The sequence below is a fragment of the Mixophyes fleayi genome, chromosome 11 (genome assembly GCF_038048845.1).
Source record: "Mixophyes fleayi isolate aMixFle1 chromosome 11, aMixFle1.hap1, whole genome shotgun sequence".
NCBI classification, from domain to species: domain Eukaryota; kingdom Metazoa; phylum Chordata; class Amphibia; order Anura; family Limnodynastidae; genus Mixophyes; species Mixophyes fleayi.
This window is the reverse complement of record NC_134412.1, coordinates 89,389,756-89,411,634: the sequence shown is the minus strand read 5'-3', so window position 1 is coordinate 89,411,634 and position 21,879 is coordinate 89,389,756. Positions and strand designations below refer to the sequence as shown.

The 21,879-nt window shown below is 41.5% G+C and overlaps 1 long non-coding RNA gene across 1 annotated transcript; it reads left to right on the top strand.

The window, feature by feature from the left end:
* The first annotated feature begins 6,288 nt into the window (after positions 1-6,288).
* LOC142107043 (uncharacterized) lies at positions 6,289-19,947 on the top strand. Its single transcript, XR_012679853.1, has 3 exons — positions 6,289-6,562; positions 18,965-19,060; positions 19,312-19,947. It is a non-coding gene; the product is annotated as an uncharacterized LOC142107043 (long non-coding RNA).
* Positions 19,948-21,879: the final 1,932 nt, after the last annotated feature.

Here is a 21,879-nt window from a genome sequence, read left to right as displayed (position 1 = left end):
AAAAACAATGATGATGCTGGTTTTAACTATATAATATAAATATATTAACGTTATTTCTGGAGCACCATAAGGGTTTGTATATTGCAGTACAGTGCCCCCTAGTAGAAAGTGGTTGGACCCCAGGGACCCAAATTAGTTTAGGTGGGAGATTTAAAGATTAAATTTCCCTACCAAGATTTACTGGCGCTTGGTTGGAGTAGTCTATGGACAGCAGAGGTAAAAATACCCCCAGACCACTGAAGTCAATGAAAAGCATGAGCCCAACTTGTCCTTAAAACAAGATAATTAGTGTGGCTGGCTAATGAGGACAGGGCACTGCCCTCATGTTGTGTTAAATTGTACATAAAGGGGCTTGTAGCCCATGTAAAGGGTGTAGAATATCACTATCTCTGATGTGTGTAACAGCCCTAATAAGAGCTATTGAACAATAAACATCTTCACTGCTAAAGATCCTGCTTTGTTCCTGTGACCAATAGATTAGAGCAATGGAAAAACACTAAATGTGAACCTTGAACTTTTGTTTGACCATTGCTAGTCAGAATTATGGTGACACATAAAAATGAAACCAGCATTACCAAACTTTACCAGTAGAGGGCACTGGTAACAAACATTTCAGTATAAATGATACTACCATACCTAAAATGTAAATTGCCTCATGTAAAAGCAAAAGGAATAATATAAACATTAAGGGCTTGTTAACAATAGTTCATTGCACAGTGGTAAAAGGCTGAGTATCACCCAACGGTACTTGTTAGTTCTACCTGTAGCATTTGGCATGTTCCAAATATTTCATCCATTACCTGTTCCTCATCATTAGGACCATTTCCAGAGAGTTAAATTTGTTTTACAGTAACTGACTGTATCAATCCATCCATCATCATCATCATCATTTATTTATATAGCGCCACTAATTCCGCAGCGCTGTACAGAAAACTCATTCACATCAGTCCCTGCCCTATTGGAGCTTACAGTCTAAATTCCCTAATATAGACACACACACACAGAGACAGACAGGGAGAGACTAGGGTCAATTTTGATAGCAGCCAATTAACCTACCAGTATGTTTTTGGAGTGCGGGAGGAAATCAGAGCACCCAGAGGAAACCCACGCAAACACAGGGAGATCATACAAACTCCACACAGGTAACTATAATACACAAGTGATGCCAAAGCAGCAATCCCACATACAACGTTTTGTTTTTTTTAAATAGCATGTTAAGTACTTTTTAAGCATGCATCTTTTGTCTTAGCTTTCCTCCTACAAATCTTTATCTCCTTTTCAAAATCAATTTGGAGGGCAACAAGTATGACTGCCTGTCACACACACACAGGCTCACAGTTCTCAGCATGTCATGTGATAGTAGAGGGGGGGGGAGGATTTTACAGTGCAACCAGAGCTCAGAGGGGCGTTCCAAGCCTTCCAATTCACTACATCATGTGCCATGTGGCTGTGGTTACCATGGCAGTCACATGACACTGTATAGAATTTTAAATCATTAATAGAAACCTGAAAAAACAAACCAAGGAAAATGGTAATGACCGAGATGTTCTTTTAGCCTGCCACAATGATTTATGTTAAAAAAACAACCCTAATTTTTTCGTGAGTTTTCTGCTTTAATACCAATAACTCCTGTAATTAATATATGTATAAATTTTAACTTCTGATATCATTGTGTTATAATCTGTGACTTCTTATGTCATCATCTCAGTGTTCATCAGGACAATATATGTACTTTACTGTAAATTATTATGGATATTAGAAGTCACCTGTGATAGCTTTATAAAATAATTCTGCTTTTAGTGGGTCATAGAACTTCTGTAATATTTACATCATAAGTGTATTATATATAAATGTGCAGCATCCACAACCTCATAATTCCACTCAAATAGCATCAATAAGTAAATTAAACATCTAGCTTAATTTAATTATTGTGGATTTTCTAAACTTATGTGGAGTTTGTATGTTCTCCCCGTGTTTTCATGGATTTCCTCCGGGTGCTCCGGTTTCCTTTCACACTCCAAAAACATACTGGTAGGTTAATTGGCTTTAAATAAAAATGGTCTCTAATGTGTGTTTGGAAAAGTAGACTGTAATCTCCAATGGGGCTGGGACTGTTTTGAATAATTACATATTATGTCAGCGTTAGGTTATATGATCGTTATATAAATAATAATAATAATCTCTCACTGCATGTTATAATTACCCATTGACACATACATATACTAATACATTTTATAGATCATTGCATATCAAAAAAGCAGAAAAAAGTTATAAAACCGGAGCTGATTGTCACCACAGTTACCACTTAAAGGTTGCAGTTTGACATAGACCAAAGATTTGACACCTCGCCGTGGGGAAAGTTTAATGAATTCCGGCCATCTGAGGACATCCATACATCCACCCGTGCTCACCAACACCTAGCCGCGACTAGTCAAACGGGTTATGGTCATAGTCAATCATTGTGTATCGATTGAACAATTTTTATTTCTCTTTATAGTTGTTATCCAGTAATTTTTGAAGAATTTCACATCTAACCAATTTCGATCTCTTAATACGGATGGTTCAGCCATGATACATGCATCATAATCATGGCTTCCGGGCACCCTACATATCTGGAGAAACTTCATCATGTGCTTCTCCACTGCTTGGATCTCGTCTCTGTCGCAGGTTTGTTTCCGCACTTCTATACGACCTGAAAGGAAGAAGAGTTGTCCACTACGAATAAGAGAAAAAAACAACATGCTTTGCGTAACAAAACCGTGTGCTACACCGACCTTTGGAAGCCTTGGCTGGGCTTTGGTCCCATGTTACGAGGTCCATACACCGTCTCCCTTCTGACAGGAAAGTGTCGACCGAATACGTGGCCGCTTGTCTCTCTGGTTCAAGGGATTGCTCATCCTGAGACGTCACTCTGTAGCTGGACTGGTTCTAAAAAAGAATAGATATGTTTACGATCAAGGTAAATGTCAAAACCATATATCAGATACAAGATTTCCAACCTAATGCCTGGATTAATGTAAATCTCTTGCAATTTCTCACCTTTGAATTCAGCCAGTCTTTTCCTTTTCAAAAGCCATTAAAAAATTGCAGATCTTGGTGATTTGAAGGATACCGTCTCAAACTTAACATGGGCAAAACTGAACTCATTGTCTTCCCTCCGTCAAATGTCTCCTCCCCTCCTGTCCTCTCTATCACTGTTGATAACACCGATATCTCCTCTGTTCCCCAACGCCACTACCTGGGTGTCATACTTAACTCCTCCCACTCCTTCACCCCTTACATTCAATCTCTTGCCCAGTCTTGTCGCTTGCAGCTCCACAACATCACCTGTAACAGACCATCCTCTCCCAGGATGGAGCCAAAATTATTATCCACTCACTAATCATTTCTCATCTCGACTACTGCAAACTTCTCCTTACTGGCCTCCCCCACTCCCATCTCGCTCCTCTTACATCTATACTTAATGCTGCAGCTAGACTCATGTTCCTCTCTCGGAGCTCCACATCTGCCTCCCCTCTCTGCCAAACCTTACACTGGTTCCCTTCCTTTACAGAATCCTCTTCAAACTCCTCACCCTCACGTACAAGGCCATCTCCAACTCCCCTGCTCCTTACATCTCCAACCTCATCTCCATACATACTCCGTCCCCTCTCCAGTCAGCCAAAGACCGTCGCCTTTCCTAGTCTCTGGTAACCACATCTCAGTCCCTTATCCAAGATTTCTCTTATGCTGCCCTCACCACTGCAACGATCTCCCTCATTATATCAGACTATCCCCTAGCCTGTATAGCTTCAAACGGTCATTGAAAACCCACCTGTTTAGAAGAGCCTACCAGTCCACCACTTAACCGTGTCACCATGTAGTATACCTCACCCTCTTTCATCCTCCATCGCTCCCCTCTTGCTTCTTGCCCTCAAATCCCCTTATATTGGCTCACCCCCTGCGTTAACCGTTTGTCTGCCCCTTTCCCTTTAGATTGTAAGCTCTGGTGATCAGGCCTCTTCCCTCCTGTTCCCATTACCTATAATTTTCTCACCAGCTACACTGCGCACCTCCTCCTCGGGCTCTCTGCCCACTGACTCCACTCCTCTATTGTCTTTGTACCTCTTTCAGTGGCTCTAAACCTGTTAGTTGCACCCACACTAATGGGCACAGGTTTCAGCCTACGCTGAATATACCCCTTGTACCCCAGTAGCTGTGCTGAGAGTTGTAGCATTATTTGTTTACTGTATTGTACTGTTATACCCAGTACTGTCTTGTTGTTTTCCCTCTATACGGCGCTGCGGACCTCATGTGGTTCCAATTACACACCTATAACAAATTACATACACGTATTTACATAATACTCTGGCATGTTATAATACACTGCAAATGAGCCATTGGTGTCAGAGTGAGCCTTCAGTCACTAGCCCAGAAATAAAACTGTCCAATGTGCCTCAGAAACCGAGATTTCATTAAGTTTAGCCAACGTAGCAATAGTGAGTAGTGTCAAGTGTCTACTAATGACAGCCCCCACCGGAATGTTATCTACCCCTCCAGGAAGAATATATACTGTCTTTATTTCTATGGAAGCAACTGACCACTGGGCAATGTTCTTATAAATCAATGTACTTTAGAGTGGAAACAAATAGTGTAACATATTGTGTTTGGCATACTCTGTCTTGATCCCTTTGTACTCAGATGTAAGTCTATGAACCCTAATTAACCCTACCAAGAGGCGAAGTCCGAACATTGGCCAGCTGAACCAAAGTTTTTCCAACCATGAGTCGAGGTGAGAAGCCATCATGAGGTAAGTGGTGGAAGCCCAGAGTTACAAAAAAGATACTACCTCTCTCTCCTCTGTACCTGCTATTGTTGTACACAGTCTATATACAGTAAGTGCAGGAGAAAGCACATGGTGATTGGTCTGTGTGTCGCCATAAGCTCCTTCCGGCAGTCACAGCACGAGGAGATTGGTGAATCCTACCAGACATAGAGGTTCTATTATGGAGGAGAAGTCATTAAGCAGAAGCTGGCTGGGGCAGCAGTAGAAGTGGTTACTTAGTTGACACAAGATCTGCGTCTCTCATCCACCCTCATTACATCCTCCCATTCCCGGTTACAGGACTTTTTCGGGCTGCACCCGCTCTATGGAATTCTCTCCCTCGCACAATAAGACTCTCCTCTGGTCTACAAACTTTCAAGCGTTCTCTGAAAACCCACCTCTTCAGACACGCTTATAATATTCCTCAACCACCCTCTTAACCTCAGTACATTACCCTATTACCACCCGTTACACAATTTCACACAAGACAACTACCCCCTGACCAACATTGTTGTGTAACAGGATCATTTAGCTTATGAGTCACTTCTATCTTTGGAGTCTCGCTGGGTCGAAATGCAAAATGTAGACATAACCTCATGTATCAAACTCCCATTGTCCCATAGATTGTAAGCTCTCTGTCTGTTTTACCCAGTTTGTTTACTATGTTTGTCCCCAATTATAAAGCGCTACGGAATATGTTGGCGCTATATAAATAAATGATGATGATGATGATGATGATGATGATGATGATGATTATAGAGGGCAAAAAGGCTACTTGGTGCAAGCATTTAGTGCCTCCACCGAGGGCTTCAAAGGACTTGGTTGTCTTTTTCTACCTCCTATTAGTGGTAGATACAACCTCTGGTCCTCTTCTCTATTGCTGGATCACTGCTCCCCACCAAAATATATCCTTACCAGAGTTGACACCAAGACTGGCTCCTCCAAGCCAGTCTCTGACCAATCACAATCCCCCCTGTGCAAGTACGTCACATTTCTCGTTCCTCAGATGCCAACTGTGGCCCTGTGCCTCAAAGCATACCACAAATATTAGTGTCTATTATAACAAAGAGTAAAAATCATGTTAGTAGAACTCAGAACCCCCTATACTGAGTGTGGCCCCATTTACTGCACCCTACAGTGGCCCCAGAACCTGCCATCAGTCTCGGCTAGGCCACTGCAGAGAGCTACATATCTGTTGAAACTGAAGTGGCCAAAATATTTTATAATTCTGCACTGAAAAAGTAACTTTCGTGAAACATTAAAGTTTGAACCCATCTCTTCTGTTACTGATTAATTCACCTCATTAAATAACGTAGAAACCAAAAGGTCGCTTCTGAACAACCCTTTGTCAAAACTGCAAGTTGCTTTTTTTTTATTTTTAGTTTGGTTTTGTGAATAACTACACCCAAGTTAATACAAAGCCAGCACTCCTCCCAGACCTCTCGCTCCTCTTATCTCCCCCCTCCCTGTAGTTGGGCAGTCCCAGCTTCACCTCCTGTCAGTGTGACACAAATTCTCTCAGGCAGTACACTGCCTACCAGACACTGATAGGGATCAGAAGAGGGGGAGAAAGGCCAGTCACGCAGAGAAAGCTCCTAAAATACAGCTGTGTGTATGCATTACAACCTCTGCGTGCCAAGACCAACCAGCTAACATGTCCGACAGTCCAAACGAAGGGTCGGCGCAGAGCGCAGAAGAACTGACCTCAGCACCTGCGGAAAACCCTTGTATTGAACTCAAAGTCGCTATGGAAAAATGGTGAGTGACCCTACGCGTTGGTTCTTAAGGGGTGGAGGTTTTGTGTCGCCTTTGCAAGATACGTCATGGCTGGATTTTTAGAAATATTAAAAAAAAAATCGTTAACGCAAATGTCAATTTTAGATTCAAAGTCATTTATCTATAAGCGTTTTACGGACTAAAATGTGAATGCTAGGAGCATGCTACTGAACCGTTCAGAAAAATATATCATGCCGATGAGATTAAAGATAATATAAGTCATAATTTTGAGAAGACAAGCCCAAATTTTCTCCGTCCCTCAGCATTTATTGAATTCAACATCAAACTGGTTCATGGCTATAAATATTTGCATTTTCCGTAACGTGACCTAATGCTATCATTACCAAATGAGTCAACTGATAGCTGAATGATTTCGGGCACACTGGTTCGTACACTTTTACTTTACGACCCTGACCCACAACAGCCGAAATCCTGTCGGTTCCAGTTTGTCTATAGTGTGCGCTGCGTTGTGTGATTTCTGGCAGAGTGTTTTCCGCTGTTTGGTTTTCCAGTGCAAAGAGTTAATAAGACACAAGATGGGAATGAAAACCCCTCTCTGCGTTTTTAGATTGATGATTATTATATACTGTGTATGTTTTGATATGGTGCTAGCGTAATGAAATACTTGATTACAAAATGAATGCTTCTCCTAAAATGGCAGATACTCCACTATGGAGATTACCCATTTCTGCATCAGGTTTATGGTGGAAATACAGCTGTGGATTTCTCCGTATGTGAAGGATCAGGAGATAATCTGGGTTATCAAATAACTTGGTGCATTAACTGCTATTAGTCTGCAATATCCTCGGACGGCATCTAACCAATCCTTGTTCTTTGCTGAAGTGACCGGTCTATTATTCAGATGTCCGAATTAAAAATCACATTTTCCTATTTCTATACGTGAACAGATTACAAGTGAAAATAGATAGAGAAATATATATCATCTGCATCCGTGTCTCTGATGATTGTGTAACATACACAACATGTCTATGTAACATGAGACCTATTAAAATATTCAGAGATTTAAAGAGACATGATCATTAAAACTGTATCATTTAAGTTTATGTTTAGGCACACAGTTTCTGTGATACGGTGCATAGGTATTTGGTGTGATTAATGTTTTGTACTCCATGGTTAGAGATGCTTCTAGTTGTACTCTTTTCAGAGACGTAACGCATGGCGGTCAATACGGCTAAGGATGATCTTAATGTCTACTGAACCTTTTTACAGTTTCTATTGATTGCAAACACATGTTATAGCATGCATACTAGACTGTCATCACTACTGATCAGGACTCAGACTAGCCCTGTAACTGGAGCAAGAGATACGGGAGATAGAAAAGTAGCTTTGAGATGCCCAAAGTTTGATTCGGACGTGTCAGCGTGCTCTTGAGGTTGGCACGCCCCTACTGTACATTGACTAAGGCCAAACGCCATTACCCGCCCGGTTCCCTCCTTAAAAACATAGGCTGTGGTTAGTGTCCTTTGCATTCAAAGATGTATCGGACAGGGCTGCGTTTACTGGCGTATATCCCGGTTCTGGACATGTGCTGAGTGATTTTGCGTGCGAGACGCTCAAAATCAGCAGACTCAGTGTGAGCAGCCACTTGGTACCTCATGCCTCAGAGGTCACATGAGGCTACTTTCTTGTGCTTATTGGTTCAGCCCACAAAACAGCTCCCTCCAATTTAAGCATTTGACGCATTAAGAGAAAACAGAACCAGGACTGGCTAGGGGTTTGTTTTTTTCATAACATTGAATCTCACGGTTTAGGATAAGATGTAGATTGCCTGATTTTAATCTGTGTGGTGCCGCTATACAATGCAATCCAGATCTGCCCATGTGTAATTAGCATAAGATCGTTATCAAAGTAAGACTACTGGAGGTATATTTACTAAACTGTGGGTTTGAAAAAGTGGAGTTGTTGCCTATAGCAACCAATCAGATTCTAGCTGTCATTTTGTAGAATGCACCAAATAAATTACAGCTAGAATCTGATTGGTTGCTATAGGCAACATCTCCACATTTTCAAACCTGCAGTTTAGTAAATATACCCCCTAGTCTTCATATTTAGCTGCAATCTGAGAATTAAATTCTTACCATTCTCTAAAAACCTATAAAGTTAAGAAAACTAGAAAGCAATACATTATAACAATAGATAGTAATGTCACACACACAGACATGATCACAGAGTGTGTCTTCCTACAGTCACTATGAGGAGAACTGCTACACAATATGAGAAAGAGGATTATCATACACACAGATATGATCACCAAGTGCCTCCTCCTGCAGTCACTATGAGGAGCCCTGCTATATAAGATAATGCCACACATACACAGATGTAGCCATGAAGTGCCTTCAACTATAGTAACTGTGAGGAGCACTGCAACATTATATAATGAGAAAAGACAATATGATACACACAGGCATGATCACATAGTGCCTCCTCCTACCTACCTAAACCGAGACATACTGTCCTGTACTTGTAGACTGTACAGGACATCCATATTTATATGGCAAGAACTTGGCTACAGACAGTGCACATGTCACACACGTGTTTGAGGAACTCAGAGTGTAATTCAAGCACCATGGAAATACCGACACAGCATTTTATATTTATGGAGGCTTGTCAGATATTACATGGTGTAAAATCTGTATGAGATGATCAAAGCTGGGGGTGGAGATACAGAAAATATGTACAGAAATGAAACTGCGATGAGAACATAGAGCATCGGTAGTAGCACAAAGCGGTGGATGTAAATATTATTCAAATACAGAAAATGCTAAAAACATTAATGCGGAATGTTTGATAATTCTCCATGACGTGATTTGCCGTGAATCGCCTCATTTTAACCCCGCCCACTGCGGAGAAATGACGTGATCACAGCATTGTGTCGTGGGACAGAGCCAAAATTACACCATTCACTGTGCCGTCTCCCCTCCAAGTATGCTAATAATCAATAATGGGTAATTTAACAAAGAAAATAAAAATAGAATTAAAGCATTCTCAAACAGTCTTTAAGCGATTTCTAGCAAAGCATGATGGGAGAGGCAGTCCACATACGGCGTGCCACAGGTTGGCTAAGGCAGTTCTGAATAATAGTAGTAGCCAGCTCCCTCAGTTATCACTATACAAGAGGTTCTCTCACTGATGTATATAGTACGACTCTGCCAGTGCCACTTAGTTCAGTGACCCGATGTCACGCTGCCACTCCTGTCACCTACTTATCAAAGTCTGAAATCCAGATCTGAGTGGTGATAACTGTATAAAAGATCAGCACTATAGAACTAGTGTATAATAATATAATAATGCATGTAAGTATCTACTGTACAATAGCAGATTGGAAAGAACTCCCATCATTTCCAAATGGAAAACCGGGACATCTTGTGACTTTAAATTTCCACCCCATAGTTAGTTCTTGAATAAGGTAAAACAGTTATAACCTGTTCCCACTTATCCTGGTCATTTGGTGCATCGTTAGTCTGAATTACGGTGAAATATGCATCATCGGTTAAAGATTTTAGATTCATTAAGGAACGTAAGCGCTGATACGTGAAGTATTTCGCGTAAAATTGTTCTGCACATGCTCAAAAATGAACGCAGCATCGTCCAATTAATCTTCAAACGCAAAGCACACTTCCGTCATCCTACGATTTTATGGGCGGAACGGGGAGGGGAATGGACATATGCATCTAGTCAATGTACAGTAAGGACGTGCCAAGCTCGAGCGCCCGCAGCGGAGTCCAATTCAAGCTTTGAGCATCTCAAAGGTTCACGTTTCTCTGTCATATCACTTACACCGGCTACAGGTCAGGTGTAAGTGCCGATCATTAGTGATGATGGCCATGTACACATGATAGAACACGTGTGTGCACAACAAACAGTAGAAATTAATAACATCCATATCACATGGAAATTGGAAATAAAAACTTTTTTTTTAATGATTTGTTATTAATGACTATATTATTAGCAGGTGACATTCATTTTATTTATTTTTTCTGTGCGTTCTCTTGGAACTTTATATCCCACATATGTATTGCACGTATCTGTGTGGAGTTTGTATGTTCTCCCCGTGTTTGCGTGGGTTTCCTCCGGGTGCTCCGGTTTCTTCCCACACTCCAAAAACATACTGGTAGGTTAATTGGCTGCTATCAAAATTGACCTCAGTCTCTCTCTCTCTCTTTGTCTGTGTATGTTAGGGAATTTAGACTGTAAGCTCCAATGGGGCAGGGACTGATGTGAATGAGTTCTCTGTACAGCGCTGTAGAATTAGTGGCGCTATATAAATAAATGGTGATGATGATGATCCTGCAGGGTCTTGTCTGTCAGAGCAGAGCGGACTTAAACCATTATTAGACAAGAGACGTCTCTTCCGATCCGATCCTTGTTGAATACGGATGTGCCTATGCCCAAATTACCAGCGTTTTCACAAAAAGCGCAATTTGCACTCGTTTTGTGTGCCTTAATGAATCAGGCCCTTGAAAGGGCAAAAATAAAGGTGACTGTCCTCAAAAAACCAGGACAGATGGAGCCTACGTCGGTGACTGCCATACGGCATTGTCTCTGAGAACAGTCAGCTGTGTGCAAAATACCACAGACGTGTCAGATCCTACTGATGTGAGGCTTCCGTGCAAATATTACTCTTATATTTGGAAACTTAGATATTTTGCTATATAAGAACGACCTCATTAGAAATACAACTTGCTGGTGCCCGCTCTCTGTCTATACCAAGCAGCATTTTAGCTGACCCACATTCTCCTGGGCACGTCGCCATGGTTACAGATTTCTGCTTGTCAACTGGATTGGCCTTTTCCTACCCAGCAACTGGGCACTGCCAGTCGTACAAGGAGGAGATGGCAAAGGCTATGCCAACCATTTTAGCTCCTGGTTGGAACATATTATTGAGGAAATACATAAACAAAACATAGTTTCCTATAGTAGGTCTATCATAGGTCTTGACTCACGCACGGTGCATGTATGTGAACTGCAATACAACCAAGCAGCACTTGTAACACATATATAAAATACGTGTCCATGTCTGATCTGGTAACTCTACCATATGGGCAAAAGTACATGTTTAAGTAAAGTTTTCTCCTGGACAAAACCATGTTACAATGCAAGGGGTGCAAATTAGTTTATTATTTTGCACATAAATTAAATACTGGCTGTTTTTCCATCTAGTACACAAATACTTCATAGGTTTATTTTTACACTGAAATGTAAAGCTGATCTAGGACATGTCCTACCCCAACTATAAATCTGTCATCACGTTTTAAATTTACCTCCCCCTCCAATGCAACATGGTTTTGCCCAGGTGCAAAGTTACTCCTTTTTTTATGCTTTACTTTCCTTAATGAATCAGGCCCCTTGCCTTTTACAGAAGATCCCAGAACTTGAGTGTAGTTCCGACCGTATTTCGAAACCAAACGGATCTCAAGATACGTTTCCATTTGTATCTGGGTATAGGAACGCTCTGAACGTTACTTGCCTTACATAGACAGAGCAGACTGCACGATACGCACAAGCGTTTGGTCACTAATAGGTCACATCAGAACACATTTAAAAAAAAATGTAAATTATAAAGTAAATTAATTATATATATGTATATATAATATGTATTTTACATTTTTTTTTTATATATACATTTTTTTTATTATATATAAAGATGTTTTCAATGCTTCCTGTACATACAATCATGGCCATCTTAACAGCATTATAGGCCCCCGGGCAAAGCAGTGCACTGGGGCCCTACCTACACATCCACTCACCCACTTATGGACAATTACTATGCGTATGTTTGTTTTAGTCAAGGTCAAGATATGTATTCGCAACAGCAAGATCGCCCGTACAGACAACAGCTGATACTGGAGTGATTAGTCCACCTAAATGTTTTAATAAAGAGGGTTTGAAAGTTCTGCATACATCTCCTGGAATAATATACTGAAAAGTTGGCAAGCCTATGGGGCCCCAATGCATGTGGGGCCCCCGGGCAACTGCCCAGCGTGCCCATGCGTTAAGACAGCCCTGCATACAATGCGTTTATATAGTCTATCTTACTTGCATACACATGTTCTGTGCTATTTAGTGGCATGAAAACGTGTAGTTTGTAATGCAAAGACTATGCCGTGTCAGTGATCACTATCAGCCGGCACTGACAACTGCCCTGTAGCTGGGGCAAGTGATGTGGCTAAACCAGGCGTACTTATGAGAAACCCAGGACTTGAAGCATCTGCATCTGTATCAGCACGTCCTTAATGTACATTACCTACATCCTTCATACTTGCCAGCTCTCCCTGAATGTCAGGGAGACACCCTGAACTAGGGGTGATCTCCCTCACTCCCTGAAGAGTCTGGCATTCTCCCTGATGCTGAGCCAGTACAAGACGTGGTTGGCTTCGCCATCTGTGGCATGATGACACAGTTCAGAAATTGTGTCCTATATCCATGTATTGATGCCTATGGGGGTGGCCATTTTTCATGGAGACCAAGGTTTAATCAAAGACTGACAGGTAAGACAACATGACTTCAGTAAGGCAGACAAAAATGTGAAAGACACTTCAGTCTCTAGAGATTCATTAGCTGCTTTTCTTTAACGTATACTTACCTACTCTCCCGGAATGTACGGGAGACTCACAAATTTCTGGGAGACCTCCTGGACTCCCGGGAGAGCAGGGCAACCTCCCGGATCTCGCCCCCGCAATAGATAAGTGGTGGGGGCGGTGGTTAATGACGCAAATATCGAGTCATCTTAGCCCCCTGCTGTAATTGGCCAAAATTGTGAGAATCGTTTAGGGGCGGTGCCAAAATGATGTGATTTGTCAAGCCCCGCCCCCGCATGCCCACCTCCCCCGGGATCTCCCTGAAGCCAACGAGGAAAAGTTGGCTAGTATGACATTTATCCGGTCCCTTCCCTCCCCCGTTCCACCTCTCATGTCGTAGGCTATCATAAGGGTCATTTGCATTCAGACATGACTTGCACGCAACGCGTTCATGGGCGTGAGCTCCGTATCTGCGCACACGCAGGGCTATTTAACGGAAGATACGTCACGCAAACGGACTTACGTCCGAACATGAATCAGACCCATAATGTGGCAACCAGAGATAATTAATTTAAAAAGAACTATTTGCTTGATGAGAAAATTACATTTGGGGTATTTACCATGTTGATAAATCTAATAATTATTAAAAATTACAATATTTGCCTTTAAAAGTGCAGAGAACGTTTATGGTATTTTGGACAAGGCACGGCACCATTTCAGTAGCCGCCTCAGGCAGCAGTTTGGGTAGGCCCAACCCCGTGTGTTTAGAATCTTAGTTTAAATAATTTTTGGCGAGAGGCCACATGTCAGCATATGCTCTGTAGGCTGCTTTCAAGCAGCTAAAATAATTTCAAAGCAATAAATAGCTCAAGCGGCAAGTCTTTACACGGACATACACGGTGCACTTTTGGGGGGGGCTTAGATGTGTTGCGAAATGTTTCTGGTGTGCCTAAGCCGCCCCCTTTCAGCATCTGGGTTTCAAGAAATTTGTGCTCCATGCGAAAAGGAGCCATAAAGTGGATTTTTATCTAAAATATGTTGGAACGCCATCAGTTTTTGCACTTGTTTTCTGACCGAGGGCTACATTTACCAAGCTGTGGGTTTGAAAAAGTGGGGATGTTGCCTATAGCAACCAATCAGATTCTAGCTGTCATTTATTTAGTACCTTCTACAAAATGATAGCTAGAATCTGATTGGTTGCTATAGGCAACTTCCCCACTTTTTCAAACTCGCAGCTTAGTAAATCTAGCCCCAAAAGTTTTACCAAAAGTCATTTTACAACATCAAATTAAGAGAATGAAAATTAGATTTTTAATAAAGCTATTCTACTTGCCCAAAATGGCATGGCAACTATTTTTGGGGTCTCCACCTTGGGGTAGATTTATCAAACATTCTAAAAAGGAAAAGTGGAGGGGTTGCCCACAGCAACCAATCAGATTCTAAGGGCTAGATTTACTAAACTGCGCGTTAGAAAAAGTGGAGGTGTTGCCTATAGCAGCCAATCAGATTCTAGCTATCATTTATGTTGTGCATTCTACAAAATGACAGCTAGAATCTGATTGGTTGCTATGGACAACATCTCCACTTTTTTGGAAGCCTCTATTTAAGAGCCACATGTGTAGCATTTATTTTTTTAAACACGTAGCACAGCGACCGTGTGGAATTAAGCAAATGGAACTGTGAATTAAAGACACATTTCATTCCATTTTATCAGAAGTTTTTCTCCATTATATTCTGTGGGTAAGGCAAATGGTACCAGAAAAATAACATGTGCTGTATTTATTTCGGGTATGGTACGTGTGAGGTATTTTCCTATCCTCACGATGCATGAGATTACTTGGCACCCTGGAACCATACACATGCATGACTGGCTGATGCGGACTGACAGGGAGCTGTTGATCTGACAATATCACCCCAGGGCAGACACTCCCTGCTCGCAGACAGGGGGGGAGATTGCTGAGTCAGTTTGGGCCTCATTAGCTGCAGATAAAGCGGGTAAGATAGCCTGAGCACAGTTATGCAGGGATAATGCGTAGAGTCAAGTTTTCTACCCCGTACACAGAGCGAGATGGAGAATTTTCATCCCCCGTTCCCTGCTCACTGTTGCTGGCTGATAGAGAGCGAGTATAACTTGTTATAAGTGTATTACCTCCCTCTCTCTTCACTATGTCCCCATGTACCGTCCTATCTGCACTTACAGATGTGAGCATATTTTCATATCTAGTAATAGTCACATGGATGAGACAACTTAACCCAGACCGAACCTATAGTTTTGCCAACCGTCAGCAAATTTACTGATAGCAAAATAGAAGCAACCCCCCCCCCCCACCCCCTCTTCTCCCGACACTGTGATAGTACACACAGAAGTGTCAAACCAATTATCCTGACATGGTGTAGTGAACCCCTTACATACAACCCCCTACCTCACCCTCTGCTGCTTCTAATGTTTGGTTCTGATTTCAATAGTGTGATATTGTGTTACAAATGCGAACCGTCACAAAATATTTATAAAATTGTCAGTAACAGTCACAGAGTACATCAAAAGCCCAATATGTCTAAGATATTCCAGCGTCAATTAGAGTGTCAATGTAAAAATAAAATATAGTCATTTTAAAATGCTTGTTGTCAACCTTCTCATTTAAAAGGCAACAGTGGTGGCATAGTGGTTAGCATTGTTATCTCACAGCTCTGGGGTCATGGGTTTGTTTCCGACCAGGGCCCTATCTGTGTGGAGTGGTGCATCCTCCATGTTTGCATTGGGGTGCTCCAGTTTCCAGTCCAAAAACATATTGGTAGGTTCATTGGCTGCGACTGTAACAAACACTGACTAGGACTAGTTTTGTCAGCAGCCAGTTAAGCTACCAATGTGTTTTTGGAGTGAGGGAGGAAACCGGAGCACCCGGAGGAAACCCACACAAACACGGGGAGAACATACAAACTCCACATAGATAATGCCATGTTTGGGTATCGAACTCATGACCCCAGCGCTGTGATTTATAGATTTATAATAATTTAGAACATACTTAGAGAGCAGACAGAACCCTGTTCTTGAGAAAGCTTCTAACTTGGAGGCAAATTCTCTGTGTAATAAGTGTTAAATGATTTAACCAAAGGAAAACCAGATAGATTTTTTGTTTAATTTGGTTTAGAAAGTCCTAGAAATAAACGTTTAACGGTTCCTGCGGTCTTACTAAAGCCGGAAGACGTACGTGTGCTACATGTTCAGCTGTCTGATGTGATTCTGCCATTCTGCTCCTGACCTATGTCCTTGGCATTGGTAATCCCAGCAGGAAATGAAGAGCACGGTCTGGCCTGCGGGCTGAAAATCTGAGTATGTCCTGTAAGACGTCTCAGGATTCCAGCAGCATATCTCCTATTACACCGTGTGTGTTACTGAGTTTAGGTGCTCCTGAAGTTCACACCTTCCAAGTAACCAATATCTTACCCACGCTAATTGTACAGAGTGATCTGATTATTATTTAAAATAGCTGCAATGAAATATAGTGTACTCTGGAGATGGAACGGTTAAATAAACAACCTTTATTTGGCAACATCACAAAGGTCCTGGTGAAAAAAATGTTGATTATTTTTCAACAAGACAATTCCAGCCCACAATAAAAGACGTTCAAAAGAAATATTTATGTTTCAGAATAGAACAAAACAAAATAGAAGACTATATTCATTCATTTTAAAATAATGATTAATAAATAATGATTTCTTTAGGTTGGGGATTTGTTGGAGGTTGGGGGTTTGTTGACGCTGTACATCAAATTTGGCGACAACTTACTCAGTATAACGAGAGCGTAGACATTGTTTTGATCGTGCAAATGTCTCTGCTATAACACAGATAGATAAAGATATTGGTTTATTGATTCAAGTCAGCGACTTGGGCTATGGGAGATACTCTCATGGAAATGAGCAGGTGGGATGGCAGGAAGATGGGGCAGTACCCTCAAATCAGGGCTATCCCCCCTAAATAGGAACAGCTGGGAAGTATTCTAAATAAATAAAACCCACAAACACCCTTTTGGCCTCTGAAAATCATGGCTGACCTAGAAAGCTACGGGGATTGTCGGTAAATAGGATACTGCAGGTGACATTGATAGAAACTGTTTTCTAAGTAACGGTGTTGAAAGGGAGGCGTTGCCCATAGCAACCAGATTCTACCTGTTCTTTCTTTACTTCAATTTTAATAATATTCAATTGGTTGCCGTCGGCAGCAACTTGTTTATTAGTATTGTGTAGCCGTATTGCACCACCAGGTGGAGCTATAGCACTCATCATGCTTCTTTCTATACTATATATGTATATATATATATAATTACAGAGCTGTCAATAATTCTGTATATTACCAGGGAAACAGTGCTTTGGATCATGTGTATCATAGATGATTATGATCACATTACTAGTCCTTAGTGTATTGGTTCTATTTCTTTATTTGCTGATTTTTGCTAAAGCAACAGTGTTCAAGACATCTTTGTAAATCTGCATTAAAAGTTTTGTAGTTCAGGGATATTACTAGTTCCTCTTTGATAGGCTGCACTCATATATATATATATATAATATTGGTGCAGCCATACCTCACATCAGAAAGATCATAACATATTAAGCCACAGCTCCTGTCAGGGTTGCCAACTGTAAGACGGACACAAATCAAATTGATCCATGTCAGTAAGAAGGAAAGTAATGGTTGGTAAATACCAGTCCTCACCTGTCTCTACAGCAATATGTGCAGAAATGCAGAAACAGTGATTGTGAGATCGCATCAGGCTGTAAAGCCCTTTATGTAAAACACCTGGGCGCCATTTTGTTGTGGACACTGCTTGCAACTTCAGTTCTAGACCCATTTTAAAATAGAATATTCGTCAGTGGAAATAAAATGCTGCCAGTAAAATGTTGCTGCCATCCACTCAATCAACAACTTGTTCCACCTGTGCCATGTCCTTTTCCCCCATAGGCCGCACTGCTTTTGACTTCTAAAACTCGTGACTGTTAAGAGGTCAAGTTCAGCCAATAAAATGGCTGCCTGCATGTATTGGAGACAGGTCCATTCTAAACTCTCTAACTCTATTTACGTGTGTCTGGTTTAGATAGAGTGTAATGAAATGTATAACTACTATAGTAGTAAGGGGTGCAGATGTGACAGGGCCCTACTGTATATGTTTTTGTTTTTACATTGTTGGTGGTACATGGGGACCATTACAAAACTTTGCTATGGGCCACATTAATATCTAGTTGCACCCTTTACCAGGGGTATAACACACGATCCCCAGGCCCTATACCAGTGTTGGCTAACCTGTGACACTCCAGGTGTTGTGAAACTACGAGTCCCAGCATACCCTTCCAGCAATAAGCTGCTATATATTGACAAAGCATGCTGGGACTTGTAGTTTCACAACACCTGGAGTGTCACAGGTTAGCCAACACTGCCAACTGCACCGATTTAACGGCCATAAAAGGGGTGGGGCCTACAAACCCAGCATTTGCCCCCAAAGTGAGCATTTCTGGGCAGCAAGTGGGCTTCTCAGGGCAGGGTTTGTGCAGGGCTTATATTGGCCCGAATCCGTGTTGGGAGGTTTGCCTATTGAAAAAAATATTTGAGAGTGTCCATCCCCGCTGAGGAGCCCCACTCTACTATTCTGACCATGCAGAATGACCGCCACAGGCGCAGTGAAGCGCCAGTCCCTGCACATGATCAGAATCGCGGAGCCAGGGGGCATCCAGCGTGCAAGGAGCAGAATGGCCGGGCCCACCACCCAGTCACATAGGCTACTCCCAGACTGTGATAACAATAATAGGCACTATTGGCACTGATTTGCTTGTACATGTTTTATTTCTCATGCAGCACAGCAGAGAAAGGAGAAGAAAACTGCCAGGAACTAATGCAAGCCTATAAAGAATGTATGAAAACCCTCGGACTGAAAATCTAACGTATGCCTAGGTAAATCTACTCCCGTTCACCAGGTTTTAAGAGTATAATGCGAGGAAAGCTCCCTCAATGTGGTCTATTTTCAGGAAATCCACACAAAACTTGCATATAGTGGAGGCAGCCATTTTGTTGGCTGAGGCATAAGTTAATTCCTAAATATGGGGACAATGACAAAATGGCTTCCTGTACCGGAACACATATATCTAAAGTCCAGCGTTGCCAAAACAGCATTATTCTTACATATGTTCCTTTTCCCTCTACAGGTAAAGTTATTCCTGAGAGAGTCTGTGTGTTTTGAGTCCTCTACGTACCCAGTCATCTTGTCCTTTCCAAATCCGACCATTACCCTGGGACGAACAGATGGGGTGTACTACTCTATGTGGTGAAGCGCTGTTTAATCATGTTCCAACTGCAGGACATCCGTTTACCTTGTATGAGCGCCAAGTCCTCATGTAACTGGGCCAAAAGCAGACTCCTAGCAGGATGCAAAATACCTTGGAATGATCACTAGAATAATTTAAAAAAAATGAAACTTTCTACATCTAGCATTTATTTAAATTCCCATATAGGAGTGGTTGCATATGCAGCGTTCTGTAGAAAAAGGTCCAACAAGAAAGACTGATGGGAAACCGGGATAAATCAGGACTTAGTAAAAAATATGTATTCTCCTGTTCTCTATTGTGGATCAGTGTTGTCCATATATCGCTGGATTTGTAATATTTACGTGTACGCTAGTACTGCTAATCAAACTCAGGCATAATGAAGTATTTTTTTCCGTATTACCCTTAAGGCCCAAATACTGTCAAAAACAAGAAATTTGGAACTTTTATTTGAAAATGTTAGAAGTGTCGAAATTTTATCGATGAATAAATAAAAAGAGGTTTTCTTGTTGGATGAAATTTTTTTGTGTGTATGAATCAAATACCTCTGGTACCACTAGTGCTTATATTTCTACACAATTTCTGGGTGGTTCACGTTAATCCAGAGACACCGCCCACCCACAGCAGTGAGGTTAAGGGCCTGGACACACAACATTTTTGTCTTTGAGAATTTGGGAGGAGGGGACATGAACGTAGGTACCAGCCAAGCTCCACTGAGCAAACAACTGAAAAAATCAGCATGAACTATATAGAATCGGTCTAGTCCCAACCTGCAGCATGGTGCCAACATTTGATATTGTGCATTGCGGAAGGATTCATCTCTTCTGTCACATGGTCAGTGAAGAAAATCACACATCATGCACACTATGGGGAAGTCGAATTAAATTGTTTTTATGGCATTTACTGGTGGTTCAGTGTCACTATATATTGTATATGCTGTCTGGTCGTGCAAGCTCAGCTTCTTTTTAATTTGGGACCCCTGCTTGTCAAACATCAGCTCCTTTTTTGTGTTGCTGTATTTGTGCTCTGCAGCGCCATACACTGGGGAAAACAGGAAATGCATAAAACTGGGACATACAAGGTAGACTAAATAAATGCAGACATGGTGGGGACTGGGCCCAGTGTGTCGCTCTGCACATCAATCAGAGGTTTCCCACTGGAACCTCCCCCTTCCCGTACTACAAGCGGTACTTAAGACTTCTATCACACAACCAATTTTGTACAATGATGCCTATGGTGCCTCCAAAAAATCTGTCCATATGGTGCAAGCTTAATTTAATGTTTATTTGTTAGTCTGCAGACACTGCACGCCATTAAGTGGATTTGCAGGTGAGCAAAAGTACAGTCCACCCCTCAAAATACTGCCAAGCACAACTGAATTATATTTATTCTAATAAAATTCTGCTTGTTTGACCCTCATTATTCTTAGACCACAGAGTAAGGAGAACATCAATGATTGAAATGTCACAGTTTTATTACTATCCAAGTTAATGTAGAGGTGTTTTAGGAGTCTATCTAAAGCTTCGAAGTAAGTAATGACCAAATTCCAATTACCAGCACTACAAAAGGTGGTGTAAAACTCCTGTCATTTTCCAAAACTAAAAAGACGCCAGCTAGATCGGGTGTAATCTTCACCACTACAAGTCGTTAAGCCAAGTCATCCTGCACAGCGACATATTAGGCTTGTGTTTGTGCAGAGAATCCGACACATGACTCGGTTATCTGCATTCCAAACCATTGATTCCTGATCATTTTCACCTATCCAAAGAAAGTTCCCCCAGAACACTGCTATAGCCAGCAATAGACCTGCCATTTCTACTGTAGATAAAAATGCAAAAGTCTTCGTTGCACACATTTGAGGTACCTCTTTGGTATGTTAGCTCTCAATTTAAAAACACATATGTATGGCCCAAATATATGGAACTCTCACTGTTTAGAGTTATGACCATCCTATTAGCAAAAGCGCCATGGAGTGGCCGGTGGCTTTAACATACATTTGCAAATGTGTGCAACTAAGACTTTTGCATTTTTATCTACATTAGGAATGTCATGTCTTTTGCTGGCTATAGCAGTGTGCTGGGGGATTTCTCTGTGTGTTTGTTCCTTTTAGGATAACAGCACCCTTTCAAGCACCTATGAGCTTATAAATTGATTGAGCAACTTCCACTTCTGCATTTTGACCTATCTTATGAAACACAGAATTGTTCCTGCCATTGATGAAATTTTGCCAATACAGTTGACGCAGGAGGAAAAAGCACCTGTCATCCAAGTTCACCTTTATCCATGTTTGTGAAGGACCCCCAGACCCCAGTGACTTATACTCTGCACTCAGTACTAATTCTACATTATTTACATTTACACACTAGGTGAACTTTACGATTACTACATGAGAGAAGTCAGTAGTAAATAATTTTTTCAGAAATGTACCCAGAAAATACAATTCTAGTTATT